The 6752-nt window shown below is 46.3% G+C and overlaps 1 long non-coding RNA gene across 1 annotated transcript; it reads right to left on the reverse strand.

Annotated features, from left to right (window-relative positions):
• Positions 1-5432: 5432 nt before the first annotated feature.
• LOC119088936 lies at positions 5433-6463 on the reverse strand. The gene is made up of 2 exons (XR_005092697.1): positions 6175-6463; positions 5433-6068 (listed from the first exon to the last, which is right to left on the reverse strand). It is a non-coding gene; the product is annotated as an uncharacterized LOC119088936 (long non-coding RNA).
• Between the last annotated feature and the right edge of the window lie 289 nt (positions 6464-6752).

Below are 6752 nucleotides of genomic sequence, written 5' to 3' on the forward strand. Positions count from 1 at the left end.
GTCCATTGAAAGAACCATTCACTGGATGCATTAAACCTAAAACTTCACAAGAGCCCCCAAGATATTGTGGCAGGTAATCTAAGAGAGAAAACACCGCCCCCCAAAAAAAAACCTAAATTCCAAAGATACTTTAAAAATCTGCGACAAGGGCCAATAAGATGATTCCGTGGGTGAAGGTGCTTGCAGCAAAGGCTGAAGACCCGAGTTTGATTCCCAGAACCCACATGATGGAAGGCAGTAGTGAACCCCCCAAAGTTGCCTTTTGACTTCCCATGTCTACACACGCAAATAAATGAATGTAATATATACAACAAATGCAATAAAAAATAAAGCTGATAAACATTTAGAAACCCTCTTTCAGCCACTTCCATAGGCCGGGTCTAAACCATTTTCTGGTTTTCACACAATCTGGGAGGCGATTATATAATTTCAAAAGTGTCTGTAAACTCCTCATTTGCATCTGATTTCTCAATGTCTAATTTGCTCATCAGCCAAAGCTACGTGTATAAAACCAGCTTTTTAATCAGCTCTCAGAATGTGTGCAAGCAAATTAATCTTCCATTTTATGGGAGAAAGATTCAGGGGCTGAAAACCGTCATGTATTTTGCACTTGATGTACAGAGAAAAGAATTTCCACAACTCCGTTAGTGTGTGTGGCTATAAACATCCACCATAAACACCACTGAAAACCCATGGCGGGTTTGAGTGTGTGGATTAGAAGTGGCGCTCACCACCCCAGGAAGCTGAAAGCAACAGAGACCAGTGTCTTTATGATACATGCAGCAGGAGGACTGAGGAGGTGGCTTGAAGAATGAGGTGTCCTTGCCTAGCACCTTCACTCAGAAAGAGGGGAAAAACCCAGCAGCTGACTCAGGAAAACTTTGTGGGAAAACAGATCCTGGGTGGCTATGTTCTTATCCAACCAGAGAAAGACATTGACAAGCTGCACTGTAATCTCTTTGTGGCCCCTCCCTCTTCTTAACCATAGGCTCACCTCTGCTCTGTGTCATCCATGCTGGCTCAGTGGTCGGTAGCTTCCCAGGCTCAGGCTACCTGCTCCTGGTCTGCCCCCCAGGCACTGTGGGAAAGTGACCCATCATTGGACCTGTGAGGCCTCTGTTCTCACTGCTGTTTTTAAAGGATGCTGAGAGGCTGGGTAAGGTGTTGTACACCTTCAGGACTCTGGAGGTAGAGGCAGAGGGAGATCTCTGTGATTTTGAGGCCAGACTGTTTTATATAGCAAGAAAAACAGATAAATAAATAGATGCTATGATCCTTCCCATAGCATCCTCACTGTGATTTTCTCTAGCTAGCTTCTTTAGGGTATGAATCTTTGGACCTGTCACCCTGACCTTATGGACTTACTCAGCAATAAAGGACTGAGAGCAGGACCTGAAAGTGATGTTTGCATATCTGTGTTCAGAGCTACAGGATCACTAGAGCCAAAAGGCAGAGGCAATGCTCTTGCCTGGGACAGATGGATTATTTCAGCATGGTATCTGCATACAGTACAGTATCAGACAACCTTCCAAAGGTGTTCTTCCCAGGCTGCAACACAAAGGGGCCCCAGGGGACATGGTGCTAAATGAAGAAAGGCAGTCACAGAAGGCCCAACGCTGTGTGACTCTGCTTACACTTGCATGAAGTGACAGAAAGCAGAATGGTCTCTGTTGCTTTCAGCTTCCTGGGGTGGTGAGCATCACTTCTAATCCACACACTCAAACCTGCCATGGGTTTTCAGCGGTGTTTATGGTGGATGTTTATAGCCACACACACTAACAGAGTTGTGGAAATTCTTTTTTCTGTACATCAAGTGCAGAATACATACACACATATACACACAGTATATATACATACACACACATGCACACATATACACACAGCATATATACCTACACACATATACACACAGTATATATACATACACACATGCACACATATACACACAGCATATATATATACATATACACACAGCATATATACATACACACATATACACACAGCATATATACATATACACACATATACACACAGCATATATACATACACACAGCATATATACATACACACATATAAACACAAATCATGCATACATATGCATTCAGGTGCACACATGCAAATTTACAAGTAAAAATAAATTTTTCATATTTTCTTTTTTTAGTTAAGAAAATTTTTTTAGCCACTTTACATACCAATCAAAGATCCCCCTCTTCCCTTCTCCTGTTCTTCCAGCTTCCCTCTCCAAACCCCCCTCCCCCCTCTTTCCTACAAGAAGGTAAGGCCTCCCATGGGGAGGTACATTCAATGGAGGCAGGTCCAAGCCCCTCCCCCTGCCTCAAGGCCATGCAAGGTGTCCCATCATAGAAGTGAGCTTCAAAAAGCTCCCTCATGCACCAGGGATGGATTCTGATCCTCCTGCCAGGGGGCCCCTTAAGCAGATCAAGCTACACAACTGCCTCGCTATGCAGAGGGCCTAGTCCAGTCCCATGCAGGCTCCACAGTTGTTGATCTAAAGTAAACATAAATTTTACAAAAAAATTTCTTTCTTCTTCTTTTTTTTTTTTTTTGAGACAAGTTTTCATGTAGCCCAGACTGAACTCACTACATGGCTGAGGATGATCTTGAACTCCTGATCTTCCTGCCTCCACTTTCTGGGTGCTAAGTATAAGTGTGCACCACACATCTGTTTTATGCAGTGCTGGTGATCAAATCCAAGGCTTCATGCATGCTAGGCAAGCGCTTTACCAACTGAGCTACATCCTCCCACCCAAATTAAAGGTCTTGTGATGGGGAGATTATCTGGGGGGTTCCTGAGGGCCTTCCCTGTAACTCACCAGGGTTCTTTTGAGTGAGCAAGGGATGCAGGGAGACATCTGAACATGCTCGGATACTCTGAAGGTAGTGGGCAGACCAAGTGCCAAGGAATGTAGGTGTCTCCCAAAGCTGGAAGCAGAGGAAGCAGGTGCCTCCTGGAGCCTCTGGAAAGGAGGGCAGTGTTGCTGGCACCAGGACTTCAGCCCAGGAGGATCCACTTCTGACATCCTCAGAGCACGAAGATAATCAGCACACATTTCTTTATGTTACTGTTTGTGGTCACATCTTACAACAGCAGCAGGAAGCAGATAAAACTTGGAGACTCCACAATAGATGCTTAGCGGAGTCTGGCAGAAGGCAGTGGGGTGTTGTATATTTTGTTTGTGTATGACAACTAAAGCTTGCCTTGAGACCAGAGGGCAGAGCTACCATTAGTTAACCATAGAGGCCAGGCCGTGGTGGCACACACCTTTAATCCCAGCACTTGGGAGGAGGAAGCAGGAAGATCAGGAGTTCAAGGCTACCCTGGGCTACATGAGATTGAACCAGTCTAAAAGAGAAACAGCCAGGCAGCGGAGGCTGACACCTTTAATCCCAGCACTAGAGAGGTGGAGACAGGACTATAAGGCGGGTGGAGACAGGATCTCTGCCATTCAGTCTGAGGATTCGTAGAGACAGGATCCACCCCCACCCCCCATCCCCTGGTCTTTTGGTCTGAGATTTTATTTTGTAGATGTAAGAAGACTCCCAGTGGCTGGCTGCTCTGCTGCTCTGATCTTTCAGCTTTCACCCTCGATATCTGACTCTAGTTTTTTATTTAATAAGACTAATTAAATTCACGCTTCAGTGGGGGCTTTCTGTCTGTCTGTCTCCCGAGAAGCAGGATGCCTTTGAGCTTCTGTCTTCATGCAACACCCGTCTTCCAGAGAGCACTCGCTATCCCTGGACAAAGCTGTCCTACCCCGAGCTGCACTGACCACCCAGCCTCCTATATGGCCCTATCTCATCTGGTCCCCTCCCCCAACTGATACAGATGGTTTTCTAGCCTAGCAAAGAATCATGACTCGTCTGGTCATCTCTGAATAGTGCTCTTTAATTTGGAAAACTCTGGAGCTACCCCTCCACTCTTCATTATAACTTACCACGTCTTGGGTCAACTTCCTTCCTGATAATCCTGGAGGGCTGGAAAGGTGTGTATACTCTCAGGAAAGAAGAGGGGAAGGAAGAGGTAGAAACTGGATCCTGAGGGTGGAGGTCAGCTATGAGATGGCCATGAGCATATGGCCAGGACTGAGGGATTTCCAAGCCAAACAACATCCAGTGTTCTGTCACCCCTTGACACCCACCCATCCTGACTCTAACTAGCCCCCTGCCACTCTTATCACCCCAAAACTAAGGGTCCTTCAGAAACCCACCTTTATTTTAGTGCCATTTGGAAGAATAAGACTTGGGTTTCAACTGGGGATCATCTATAGTTGCAATGAGATTTGAAAATCTTGATAAAGCCATGTAGATTAAATATCTTTCACCCAAAGTGCTTGTGACTCCAGATATGTTTATGATTTCCCTGAACTTGGGATAGTTTTGTTTTTGTGTAGTGAGAAATCTGAAGGATGGACCCACAGATAAGCATAAAACACATTGGTCCTTTGCATACCTTTCTGTTGCATTACCGTTTCTTTTTTCTTTCTTTCTTTCTTTCTTTTTTTTTTTTTTTTTTTTTTTTCGAGACAGGGTTTCTCTGTGTAGCTTTGCGCCTTTCCTGGAGCTCACTTGGTAGCCCAGGCTGGCCTCGAACTCACAGAGATCTGCCTGGCTCTGCCTCCCGAGTGCTGGGTTTAAAGTCGTGCACCACCAACGCCGGCTTGCATTACCTTTTCTTGGAGACATGAAGAAATGTCCTTTCACCCTAGACAGGGCATCAATGATTGACAGAAGTGAGTCCATCCAAGTCCAGCTTGGTCAATGGGTGAGTTTATGGGACTTATTTTAAAGAAGCACTGGCCAGGGCTTGCTTACAGGAGTGTGAGTGACCCCACACAGCTATATCACTTGAAAGTCCCATCTCATCTTAGCATGGGTGATGACCTCCAGGAAGCTGCATGGGTGAAGCCCCCTTCAGTGAACCTCTGTATACTCCAGCACCTCCCAAGATGACTGGGACAGCATTACATGCAGCTGGGTCAGGGGTGCAGAAGGGAGAGAGGCACTGGAATTGGAGGTTAGGGTCTAATGATCCTTGCCACCCTTACTTCTATGAGAGAAGTATGGCACAGACTCTTATAAAGGGCTCTTGTGGATAATCATAGTGGTACCTGGAACACAGCGCTTCACGATAACTTCATATGGCTTGGAGGTCATTTTACATAATATTTGGTGCTTGCAGAGGTTTGGATTTTGGAGAATTTCCACCCTGGGATTTTTGGGTTAGGGATGTTCAACAACAAAGTAGCCCATTAAATCAATCTTACAGCTGGTCCATTAACGTGAAAGTCTTTGAAAAAATAATCTTACGCTAAGCAGTATTGCTGCCTACTGTTTACATGGCAGGAAGGCAGTCTTTGTGTCCTTAAAAATAAGCGCGGGCCTAAAAACATCAGTGCAAACGAGGTAAGACATCAGAGTTAGGAATCGTGATATGCGCCTATAATCATAGCACTTGGAGCTTGGGGCAGGAGGTTCAGAAGTTCAAGGTCATCCTCTGCTACACAGTGAACTCAAGACCAGCCATGGACACACAAGACCTCAAAAAATATAAATAAAGACAGGCCTGGTGAACCGGCTCTGTAGGCAAAGTGCTTATGGCGCAAGCCTGGAGGCCTGAGTTCAACACCCGGAAGCCACATAAAGGTGGAAGCAGAAGCAGCAGAGAGAACGAAGTTGTCCTCTGACCTCTACACTCTGGCGGTGGCATGCTGGCCTCACGGCTCACATGTGCCCCTCAGCCCACATTATGCACATATACAATAATAATAAACAAAGTAACGCAACAGTGACATAGAACGAACCATCAAAAACTAATAATGCCCACCTGTGCTCTGACCCTGTCAGTCTTGGGTGGGACACAAGGTCCTGGAGGGAGAGTCTGAACAAGGTAGCCGTGGCTGACCCATCAGGTCACACAAAGCTGAAGAGACCCCACAGAGGTTACTGTAGCTGGCTCTAGACTAATCCGGCAGCCCAGTGTTTCTTTGGAATATTTTTCTGGTTGTGTGTTTTCGTGCAGCTCCAGTTCTGATCTATAAATCCAAGATCTGTAACAGACAGGGGAGAGTTTATTAATGTGTCATGGACAGAACAGTGGGCCCATTCTCCACAGATGTCCTAGCCCGGCCCCTCTGGAGCCCCGCCTTGTGTTACCTTCTGTGGCAAAGGGCAGTCTAGGAGGCAGGTGGAATTAAAAGTGCCAATTCCGATGACCTTGAAGTGGAGAGATGAGCCTGAATTATCTTCCTGGGCTCCATCCACTCCTGAGTGTCCTGAAGAAGTGGGGGACGGAGGAGAAGGAAGGGGTCAGAGTGACTGTGTAAGGAAGACTTTTCTCACCTTTGCGGGCTTGCAAAGCGATGGAGGAAGGCCACAAGCCAAGGTTCTCCATAGCCTCTAAAAGCCGAGATCCCACAGGACCCTCCGAAGGGCCTGCAGCCGGTCGACATACTGATTTTAACTTGAGAGCTGACCCACAGACGTGTCTTTGGGTTTATGTCACTGAGTCTGGGAAAGCACGAGAATCTGGCAATGAGGTTCCAGGTGATCCACCACCCCCAAACAAGGGCTGCCTGGAAAGGACAAGCAGAGGTCAGGGAGAAGACATCCCAGGGACCTTTACAACATGCAAAGCCTGATAAATGGGAGAAGTAAAGAGGACACCCATTTGCAAGTATAGTCACACACACACACACACACACACACACACACACACACACACACACACACCA

Source organism: Peromyscus leucopus, chromosome 13 (genome assembly GCF_004664715.2).
Source record: "Peromyscus leucopus breed LL Stock chromosome 13, UCI_PerLeu_2.1, whole genome shotgun sequence".
Lineage (NCBI taxonomy): Eukaryota > Metazoa > Chordata > Mammalia > Rodentia > Cricetidae > Peromyscus > Peromyscus leucopus.